The sequence below is a fragment of the Mirounga leonina genome, unplaced genomic scaffold (genome assembly GCF_011800145.1).
Source record: "Mirounga leonina isolate KUSES-001 unplaced genomic scaffold, KU_Mleo_1.0 Mir_172, whole genome shotgun sequence".
NCBI classification, from domain to species: domain Eukaryota; kingdom Metazoa; phylum Chordata; class Mammalia; order Carnivora; family Phocidae; genus Mirounga; species Mirounga leonina.
The window spans coordinates 15,794,747-15,806,937 of NW_023270442.1; positions in this window are offsets into that span (position 1 = coordinate 15,794,747).

The window sequence follows — 12,191 nt, forward strand, 5'->3', positions numbered from 1 at the left end:
ATAAATAAATAAATAAATAAATAAATAAATAAATAAATAAATAAATAAATAAAATCTCGTGCCTACCACAATTATACTGCATTGCAGGGTCTGTTTAGGAGTTTAAAGGAATTTGTTTGTTAAATGTAAACTTAGATATTCCAGCATATTTGCAGGGTTGTGTCATCATTTTTTCCCTTTTTCATTGTTGTTGTTGGTTTGGTTTTTTTATACTTAGGATCTCAAAAAACTTGAAGTATTCTGGGCCTCTCTCAACTTTTTTAAAATCCTGGGAAGGATATACTAAGGTTGCCTACTCCCAGTGAATATTCTTAAGTACAAAGGCCCTAAACACCCTCTCTTCTTTTGTCCCATTTAGATTTGGCGATGGAGCTTTCTCCAGCTTCCCAGGGTGAAATCACTGGGTTCTGGTAGTGTCTTTATTCTTTCCATCCTTCATAATCATTACTCTAAGGTCCCCAAACTCTCATTGGGCCTGAGCCCTCAGGATACCCAGGCTGGGATGCTGGCTCCCCGTTCAGTCCCAGCCTTCATGGGAAGAAAGTAAACAAGGAAAGAAAGAAAGGAGTCCTAGCTCCCTCCAGCCCCTGGGAGTGCCTGTTTGGACATTACAGATTTTTGAGGCACCTACCACACTCTCCACTCAAACTTGATAAATATGCACCTAACTAGACCCAAATTCCAAATCTCACACACAAAAAAAATTCAGTGCAAGCAATCTCCAAGTGGGTTTTCTAAAAATAAGTGATTTCTATATTCCATGCCAACCCCCCAGGGTTCATCCTAATGAGAAATGTTCATAAAGACAACACAACAGCAAAAACACTTGACACAAACAATGACCCTTTCCAAGCCTGAGTTTCAACACGCAGAGCAGTGATACGGGAATGAGAAACAGATTTTCTGAAACTGTGCTCCAGGGCTTGGTCTAGGCTCTCTCTCCTTCCCCATCTACACTTCTGCTCTATGAGACCACATCGGAGTCTATGACTTCCATGAACCCCCTCTGAAGTGCTGATTTGATTTCCAAATCTTAAATTCCAGCCTCTACCTCATTCCTAAGACTCAGATTCACTATAGGTCACTGCCTGTTAGAAGTTGACACTTAGGTATCCCAACCTCAAGCAACTCAAACTCAGCCCATCCCAATCGGTGCTCATCATCTCATCTGAACCTGCTACTCCTTCAGGTGCCCTGTGATGTTAGAGGCACTACCACCTTCCTCCATGCCCAAGCTACACATCTGCCTGTCACCCACCCTCACATCTAATCAACCTCCAAGTCGTGTTGACTGTGTCCTGAACTGTTCTCAAATCCAACCACAGATACCACCTTCTCCAGGCAACTCTGACCCATCTTCTGAACAAAAATAACTTTCTAACTGGTCTATATATAAACACTCTTGCCCTAATTCAACCCATTCTTCCTTCTGTAGCCAGAACTTCTTAAATATCTTTCTCCTCGGGGCACCTGGGTGGCTCAGTCGTTAAGCGTCTGTCTTCAGCTCGGGTCATGATCCCAGGGTCCTGGGATCGAGCCCCACATCGGGCTCCCTGCTCCGCGGGAAGCCTGCTTCTCCCTCTCCCACTCCCGCTGCTTGTGTTCCCTCTCTCGCTGTCAAATAAAATAAAATCTTTAAAAATATATATATATCTTTCTCCTCACTCTTTCAGCAAATATTTATGAAGCACCTATAAAGTGCTAAGCATGTATGGTGAGTGCTGTGAATTGTGCAAGATTGTTGAATCTCAGATCTGTACCTCTGAAACAAATAATGCAATATATGTTAAAAAAAAAAAAGAAGAAGAAGAAGATAGCAGGAGGGGAAGAATGAAGGGGGGAAAATCAGAGGGGGAGACGAACCATGAGAGACGATGGACTCTGAAAAACAAACTGAGGGTTCTATAGGGGAGGGGGGTGGGAGGATGGGTTAGCCTGGTGATGGGTATTAAAGAGGGCACGTTCTGCAAGGAGCACTGGGTGTTATGCACAAACAATGAATCATGGAACACTACATCTAAAACTAATGATGTAATGTATGGTGATTAACATAACAATAAAAAAATTTTTTAAATTAATTTTTAAAAAAAGTGCCAAGCATGGTGCCAAGCACAGGGTATATAGTGGTGAGCAAAAGAGCCATGGCTCCTGTCCTCATGGAATACACACCAACAAGATAGTGTCACCTCCGGGTTTAATATCTGTGGTCAGTAGAGTCATGGCCCAAACACATCCATATCCTAATAGGAGGAGGACATGAGCTAAGGAATGTAGGTGGCCTTTAAAAGATGGAAAAGGCAAGATAAAGGATTCTCCTAGAGCATTCAGAAGGAGCACAGCTCTGTCAATACCTTGATTTTAGTCCACTGAGCCCCAGTTTGAACCTCTAGAACTGTGTTATTTTAAACCACCAAGTGTGTGGTCATTTATCACAGCAGCCATAGAAAACTAATGTCACGGTGTCATAGAATTCATAACACCTAAACAATGCAATATCCTTCAATAACTTCCCAGTGTCTTTGGGTTGGAGCCCAGAATCCTTACACATAGCCTTGCTTCCAGCCACCCTCCCTTCCTGTCCCCACTGCCACCAACTGAACTTCTTTCCACTCTCAAAGGGGCTACACTCCTCTCCTCTGAGGCTAGAACACACTACTGCCACTTCCTGGAACCCTCCTCTGTTTTATCTGATGAACTCCAATTCACAAATTCAACCTTCAAATTAAAGGTCATTTTCTCAAACATATCTTACCAGAACCCCTCAGTCTGGTCATATTAGAGGCTCCCACATTCCCTCTACTTTCCTGTTCAAAGTATGCGTCACACTTGGGTCTGCTGGTCTTAATGTCTATTCTCCACAAGACTATAAACTCCTGGGCATGGGGCAGAGTCTGGGATGCTTTTATTCACCACTGTACCCCCAACACCTACTGTGTGGATACTCAGTACAAATTTGCAAAATGAATGAATGCATGAATGAATAAGGGACAAAAGATACATCTCTCTTTCATTTAGAGAGCAGTCCCTCCTGTATATATCTGGCCATTTTTTACACCCAAACCACTGCTTTGTCATAGAAAAATTTTTGACATCTTAAATTCTGATTCCTTGACCCAAACACAAGAAAAGAGCCACTCCACTGTGATATGTCTCATTTTTTTCAAATTGCAGACCATTAAGTTTTTATCTGCTGAGATTTTCTTCCTTCCTAGGGTCCCCTACAGAGTGTAGATGCACCTCCTGGCACTCTGTTTATTCATCCCAAGCAGAACAGCACTGAACCACAACAGAACCAGTGACTGGAGGTATCCAAAATAGCCAATGAGCCACAGCACCTGGGAATTAGCTCATTCCTCCAGGAAGGTGACCCACCTTCCCATGGCCAAGGCTGCATGCTCCAGGGTCTCACCTGTGGTGGCGAAAGTGCACACAAGGAAGTGGGCCTCTCCTGTTTTCCACTCAGTGCAGCACCCCCTCCTGTGGGGACCTGTGCCTCCTTTCTGGGGATTTTCCTCCCTTGCAAGGGGTTATGGGATGCTACCTCATTCGGTGAAACATTGGTCTAACATGTAAGAAATCTTTGTCAATCTTTTGAATCTTTCCTAGCATCAGAAAAAAAGCCAAGGAAGGATTTATTCATAACTCACAGCAAAATCTAAAATCTTTTCCCATCTTTCTCAAAAGCTCACATACACAGCAGCCACATGTCAGCACCACCCACCTCCCTCAACTTCCAAGATCTCTCCTTTCCATCACCCACAGCCCACCTGGTATGGGCCATTGTCACTCATTCTTTCAGCAAACACATAGTTGCACTTACTATGTACCAAGAATTTCAAGAACAGGGATAAACTGGAGAACATGTCACACAAAATCCCTGCTCTCGTGGAGCTTAAGTTTTACAGCAGGGAAATGAACCTTCCAATCTTCTTGATTGACTGTATTCTCTTCTACCCCTAGCTTTCTGAAATAAATCAATACAGATATTTCCCCTCTCCCATCACTCAGATTCTGTTAAATAAAGATTTGTGTGCTGACCTAGAATATACAGAAGTCCTCCAGGTGGAAAAAATGTTGTAAATTCTTCTAAGTGAGGAAGAGTTGTGAATGCCCATTCTTGAGTATTTTTCATGTCATACATCCCAGGTACAAAATGACATGGGAATAGAATTTACAATAAAGATATATATGCCTGGGTTTGTATGCATGTGTGTTTGTATGTATGGTATGCCACATGAAAGGCTCAATCTGTGAGACGGAGAAAGGGCAGTTCAGTCAATTGAGTAAGAAGAAAGAAGTCTTTCTGGAGGCCATTGCCTTGGAAAGATGAGGAATATCTGGACACAGGTGTGGCTTTGTAAATAGGGAGAACCTTATGAGCAAGTAGACAGGAAGGAAAGTGAGGAAATCCAAGAGATCAGGAGTGTGCTGTCCTGGAGGCTCCATGTGCAGGAGGCAGGTAGGGCTCTGCAAGGGACCTCACTGGTAGGGTCAGGAATAGGCAACAAATGAGTTTGCATCATGCCCTCTAGGCCATAGTTGGCTGTTGAAGCTGGGGGGAGCGGGGGAGAGGCAGGAAATGGAATCACTGAAAATCAATACAGGAAGGGAAATGAAAGGTCACCTAATCCTCCCATCCTGCTAACCTGGTATTCTATAGATAAACTAACTGAAACAGAACAGCGATTATAACCCCAGGGTCCTAACACTTCTTACTGCTCCCATCCTCATGATCTTCCCAGCATACATCCCTTTCTTAATGAGAGATTAAATTGATGCCATTGTGGAAAGGAAAAGTGATGGGAAGGGGGGAGGGATGGACAGTAGAGACTTATTTAAATTTTCTAAGTTAGAACTAAGAATAATGAGACAATGGCCTAAAAGTAAGATGTTGGGGATGTAGAGGGGAGATGCAAATAATTATAACAATAATTATAAATTAGGTGTGCATATGTGTGTGAGAGTGTGTTTACATTGGAGACAATGTAAAAGGAAGGCTTGAAGCCCAGCCACCCAGCACAGTCCTTGTTACAGAGAAAGTCCTCAGTGAACATTCATTAAATGGAAGAATAAATATGTGATGGGGAGAGAGATAGTAACCACTTCTCCTCTTCCCAGTCTTAATGTTATGAGTTCCATTTCCTTACCATTTATTGTCTAGGAAAACTTGAAGTGATTTTCAATGGCTTAGTGTCCTCTCCTTGCCAACCACATTCAGGTGTTATGCGGGCAGCCCAGGACAATAATTCAGAATTCCATGCTTTCCTGGGTCTTAGAGAAACACAAAATGGTTCAGTCAGATGCAATGAGGAAATAGACAGATGGACAGCAGGCCTGGGCTGCAGTAGTCTCAAGCCTCCGTCCCTGAGATGTGCAGAGTCACAAAGGGAAGCACTATGGGGGCCCTAAGGCTTCATGATACCCCTTACCCAGAAGTCAGACTCACTTTTTTTTCCAACTCACTTTTTTTTTTTAAAGATTTTATTTATTTATTTTAGAGAGAGAGAATGAGAGAGAGCACATGAGAGGGGGGAGGGCCAGAGGGAGAAGCAGACTCCCCGCCGAGCAGGGAGCCCGATGCGGGACTCGATCCAGGGACTCCAGGATCACGACCCGAGCCGAAGGCAGTCGCTTAACCAACTGAGCCACCCAGGTGCCCCTCCAACTCACTTTTTGATTGGGCTCAAATCACTTCCTGGAGGCACCCTTAGCATCCAAGTCAGATTCCAACTGCAGAAGTCACTGTGTAGGCCTAGCAAGGGCAGCAGAGAATTTAGCCCTCTCCAGGAGGCAAGAATATGTGGGTAGGATGGCTCTTCCGATGTCTGAATCCAAAAGCAAACCACCATCTGCACCCCTTCCCTGCCACTCACCCCATCTCACCACTGCCCCAATTTCTAGATGGTGGGCCTCGAAGAAAGAATTCACATTGATGGCCACTGGGAAGAAGAAAAGAAGTCACAAAGACTGCAAGGGGTGAAGGGAGAGAAAGCTAAAATGAGGACGGTACCTCCTATTCATGTAAATGGGCCCTGAACTAGTTTTCATGTTCATTGAGGCACCACCTGTGTGTGGAGTTACAGCCTATCTGCCAGCAGTAACATGAGGCACCCCCACCCCCCAGAGGGGCAAGAGCATCTATTTGCTGTAACAAGAAGATATATCGGGGCCAAGGAACTGGTTGGGAGAAGTCAGTCATCTCCAAACACCGTTCAGCAGCATTCTAAAGGATTAAGTGTAGATTTCAGCTCATTGGCAAACCAGATCCTTCATAAAGGAGTTTGGAACAGAAAAATGGAGCAGCTGCATGTTTGGGCAGAAAATCATATTCAAAAAAAAAAAAGAAAAGAAAAGAAAATCATATTCACAAAAATTCAAGAGGGAGGCATACTTATTAAATTAATTGTATAGGAAAATGACAGAAAAGGAGAGGAGAGAGAAAGGACATTTCCCTAGACACAAAATGTCTAAAAGAGGTCTGGGGCTGGATACCTGAACCTAAAATAGCTCTCTATTCTGTGGGTTCTGTGGTTTTTCAGCAAAAGTTAATTTTTCTGGCTTCAAGTTTATAACTGAACTCTAGTGTGAAATATTGAAAAGAAAATGACTACAGAGAACCTATTTAGACCTTCCTGGCAAGACACAAGTTGGAGGAGAGGAGGGGAAGGGCTGTTTATCTTGACAGAGGATTTCCTTACCAGAACATGGAAAACATTCTTTTTGTCAAATATAGTTAATAGTCACCCACCAACACAAAGAGTAGTTTCAGTAGCTTAAAATCAACAAGGGGTGACTGGGAGAGGTGTGATTGTGCACCCCCCCAGACAGAACATGAGCTAACTCATGGCCATGTGTTGGACAGGGACAGTGTTGTTGATGAGTGCATAGGAAAAATATCATTACCTAATGCATTTTCCACCAAGGAAAACGTTGTCACCTACTTAGTAGGTAATGTAGACATGCCCAACCAAAACCTAGGCAAGAGGCACTATTAACACATCCCCCAAAATGCCTTGAAAGACACAGCTGCCTTTTCAAATAGGAAGAACAGGGGATGCCCTCACCCATTCAACTTCCCATTCTGATGGGAATGACTAATATTTTGAAGTTTTCCAATGGATTTCCTTTCTAAGCTCTGTGAGTATATCCCCTAAAGGTAGGAGCCTCTGAACACAGCAGCTATGATAGAAACAGTATGAAATAATGGAAAAATCTTGGATTTGCATCTTGGTGATGTAGGTTCTAGTCCTAACTCTACTACTAACTAGCTGGGTTTCCCAAGATATTTCAGTCTGTCTGGGCCACAATTTCCTAAAGATATTTTCATGTAAAGATCCAACACATAGAGAACAGTCACAGAGTTAGAAAGTTCCCTAAAGATCATCTAGATTAGAGATAAATCTCTGGATTAACCCATGAGTTTCAAGTCAAATATCCATACTAAGGTTTTATTTTATTTTCATATTAAGGTTTTGTTTTTATTCTTCAGGCTTCAGAATTAGCTCAAGGAACATTTATATATGGTTCATTTTATTTGTCCTTTCTCCCACCCACACATCTTAAGGCGCAACTTTCTGTATCTTTTCTCTACATATACCAAAAACTAAAATAAAATGATTTTTGTTTTCATATTCTTCAAAATTCTAATTATCTGAAATGCTTTTCTCTTCTACCTGGGGTACAAAGGGTCATTCATATTTCTGATTCAGAATTGTGTAAACTCTTAGTAGTTTTTATATACATTCTTCTATAAATCTGAATGAGAATATTGGGATGCCTGGAATGTGATGGGCAATTCTTAGCTCATTTGAATTTTGGAATTTGAATAACAAAAACCTGAAGCAGTAAATTATAACACCAGACTAAGTAATTGGAATAGTTTATACCTAGTATAGTAGATTTCAAATATGGTTCAAAAACTCTGTAGCCTCTCCCATTAAGGGGTGGAGTCTATTTCCCCACCCCTTTAATCTGGCCATGTGACTTGCTTTAACAAATAGAAGGCACCAGATGTGATATTGGGCCATTTCTCAGCTTAATCCTCCAGAGGCCTTGTTGCTCTAGCTTGGTTTTAAGAACCTTGCCACCACATGAACAGATCCCACTAGTCTACTGGAAGTTGAGAAACTTTGGATATAATCACCCCATCACTTTAGCCTCTAGTCAACCAATCAGATGAAAGAGGCTATCTGGGACCAGCCAGCACCTAGCTGACCCACCAAAGAGCAGACTCACAAGCCCAGCCAAGATCAGCCAAGCTCAAAGAAGACCAAAAGAGCCACTTAGCAGAATCATGAGTTAAATAAATGGTTGTTGTTTTAATCCAGGTGATTTGCAGGTTGTTATACAGCAAAACCCAACTGATACATCTGGTTTATCTTAAACAAAGTTTACCCTAGATATTATTATGCATTATGTTTTAGATAATATTATAAAATAAGTTGTTTGTCCTCAGCAACTTCCCTGTCTATCCTGCTTTTGCCCTCACCCTCACTAACACAGCACCTTCTTTCCCTAAAATACTACTGTCTCCTGCCATCCCCAGCCTTCCTGTCCCAAAGAGAAAAAAATTAATAAAACCAATTTAAATAAATATATGAACAGGAAGAGAGCTTTTAGATGTATTAGCCCATTAGATCTTATTTGGCTTCTATAATAATCTGTGAAATATTAAATATCATTCCCATTTTACAGATTAGGAAACTGTAGCTCAGAAAGGAAAAATCTCTTTTCCATTCTAACTCCATTCTAACTCCACTAAACCAGTAAGTGGTCTCTCACCCCCAAATCTTACACTCCTCTCCTCCCTTTCAAGTTGTTTCTCTTTATCCAGGGTATTTCCATTTTTAAAAAAAAATGAATTTGCATTCCTGGAGAACTGGCCCTGCTGAAAATTTGAGCATTGATTCATTCAGTAGATTATAGAAACCGTTTTGGGGAAGCCATTCTGACATCCCTCAAATTACACAACTTAAGAAAGTGTTGGCTCCTCCTCTGCCAGAGACCTGAAGAAAGGAATCCACATAGGTAGTATGCACTTTAGTTACGCATTCAGAAGACACGTGTGCATTACTGTTTTATTGAAGGATGACTTAAAAACTTTTCTTTGAGAAAGTATCATTGTCTCTCATTCATGAGTGTTAATCTAAGCCCTTGGTTCTCAAAGTGTGGTCCCTGCACCAGCAGCATCAGCTCCATCTGGAAACATGTTGAAACCACAACTTGTAGGGTTCTACTCCAAACCTGTTGAACCAAAACTCTGAAGATCGGGTTGAGCTTCCTGTGTTTTAACAAGTCCTCTGGGTCATTGTGATGCATGCACCAACGTGAGAACCACTAACTTATTCCATGGCACCTGTTCAACCCAATGACTTCTTAGAGCAGGAGTTGGTAACCTGCAACCAAGTCCAGCCAGTCACCTGTTTTTGTAAATAAAATTCTACTGAAACACAGTACTATCATTCTTTTATGGATTGTCTCTGGCACCACAAGGGCAGAATTGAGTTATTGAGATGGAGACCACATGGTCAACAAAGCCAAAAAAATGTATACTATCAGGCCCTTTACAGAAAAAGTTTGCTTACCCCTTTTCTGGAGGTTGACTACCTTCATGTGCAATGGGTAAGAATATAGGTTTCATATTCAAAGAATATGATGTGTAATACTGGCTCTACCATTTACTAATGGGGCCACCATGAACAATTTGTTAGCTACTCTAAGACCATCTCAGCTTTGAGCAGGACAGCTCTGAGGGCCATTCTAACTCCACAGTACCCTGTAGGGTTGACTGAGGCTAGAACTCAACTTCTGCCCCTCTCATTCCTGCCTCTCCAGCCACCCATAGCTGTTGCTTCCAAGGACACTCCCTTATGAATATTTTGCAAGCTAACAACTGCTCCATTGGCCTCTGAGTGAACCCAAACCATGACAACCCCAGACTTGGAGAAGTTTATAATTGTCTGACACAAAATACAATGTTCAACAGAATAATGTTCCCCTAAAAGACACCCACGCCCTAATCCACAGAACCTGTGAACCACACATGGCAAAAAGGAACTTTGCAGGTGTGAATAAGTTAAGGAATTTGAGATTTAATATTATTAACCTTGGATTTTCTGATTTCACATGAACCCTTAAAAGCAGAGAACCGCTCCTGGTAAGGCTATGGAAGAAGGATCAGAGAGATAGGACATGGCTGGCTTGAAGAGGAAAGAAAGGACTATAGGGGAAGGAGGGAGGGCACATGATAGAAGCTAGAAGAGACAAGGAAATGGATTCTTCCCAAAGCCCTCCAGAAAGAAATGCAGGTCTGACAACACCTCGATCTTAGCCCAATGAGACCAAATAAACTTCCAACCTACATAACTATAAGAGAATCGATTCGTGTGGTTTTAAACCATTAGGTTTGTGATAATTTGTTACAGCAGCCATGGAAAACTAATACAAATCAAGACAACTGACAAACGTAAAATTCACAGTAACATGGGGCCTGTCAAAAAGACAGAGATCACTCTCTGATGTCTCCTGAGAAGCTTCTGTGCAGGGAATCAAGAGAGATGAGGCACATGTATTAAGATTTCACAGACAGGAAAAAACAAAACAAACAGACGAAACAAGAAACAAGCTGCAGTCAAATGTGGACTTTGGACTTGAAGCCAGAAGTGACAAGGATAGACTCACACCCGCAATGGGGTTGCTTCTCCCGGGGGGAATTCCACCGGCGCCAAGGACAGGGCCACAGGATTTCCTCATTTTGATCAGTGAGTCTCCTGGCAACACTGGGCAGGCCAGCTGATTAACAAGAAGGACATTGATAATAATCGTTATTTCATTAAGAATTATGCATCAAATTTCTGCAGTTGACACCAGCTTTCTTGTTCCACCCAGTCAGGCATTTTCACAGGTCAGGGGAAAACCAGCAAAGAAAAATTGAGTTGCAACAGTCCGTTCACTGGGGCTGTCACTGGGCATTCACAGTGCTTTTATAAAGCCTTTTATTCATTCAGGACAAGATACAACTGCCCACACAGCACAGTTCACATCATTCACAGCTGTCAACGCTGGAAGGAGTCTTAGAATTATCTCGTCTAACCCTGTCATTCTTTTGGAAACTAAGGACCAAGGCAATCATGTGATTCACCCAAGGCCACACAGCCAGTTCACATAGGCCCCAGGACTCAGCGCCAGCCCCTGGGCTGCTGGGCCAACCCTGTCCCACTCCAACTCCCTCAGGCTGGCTGGGCTTCTGGAGCAGAGAGGGCCAGAGTAAACACATGCTTCAGGTGCTTCAGGCCAGCCAATAGTCTGAGGTCTTTTAACAATATTCTTTAAGCATTTATTCTACATTTTTTGATGAGGACAAGATTTGTTTAGGTTAATAAAAATTAGATACAGAAATCAATGCACTTGCCAATTCACTTTCCCGGTCCAAAGCAGCATCCACATTATAAGAGAAATAATGACAAAACACCTCTCATTTTTCTGTCTTACTAACCAGGCAGATCTTTGGGAGGCATATAAAGGGTTTAAAACTTACAGACAAATTAAACCAGTTGCTCCTGGTAGAAAGCATTGTTTGAGGTCAGAATTTCAGCTTGGGTGTTTCTACAGCAGATACACCACAGATAGAGGTCTGGGCAAGTGTGGAGTGGTTTGAGGTTTTTAAATTTTGCACTGGAAGGCACTATCTTTGGTGGCCCAAGTTAAACTTCCTTGGTTGTGTGAGTCACGGAATAGGGAAATGAGTTAACTGATGCACCATTTAGAGAGATGATTGAATTCACTGTTAAGAGTTCAGTGCCTGGGCAGCTGCCAGCTGTCCCATCTCTTATCCAGGTCTGGTGCAGGTGCTCCTTCAAGTCTTGGTAGATGGAAGAAGTATCAAAAGATAATTGAGTCCAGCCCCAGGAAAGCACCAGGTTGTTCCAGAGGAGAATCAGCAGTTTGGACAGATGCTGAGCAAAGACCTTCATGACCACAAGATCCAGATTTATTCTCAAAGTGGGACACCCGCACTAATGCCTATCTCTGTGGAGCTTGTGCTGGTAGATAGTCTCCATTTTGAAGAAGGAGAAGAAACAGAAGAGGAGGAGGAGTGAGGGGGAGAAAGGAAGGGAAGGGGAGGAGGCAGGAAAAGGGAAGGAAGGAAGGAAGGAAGGAAGGAAGGAAGGAAGGAAGGAAGGAAGGAAGGA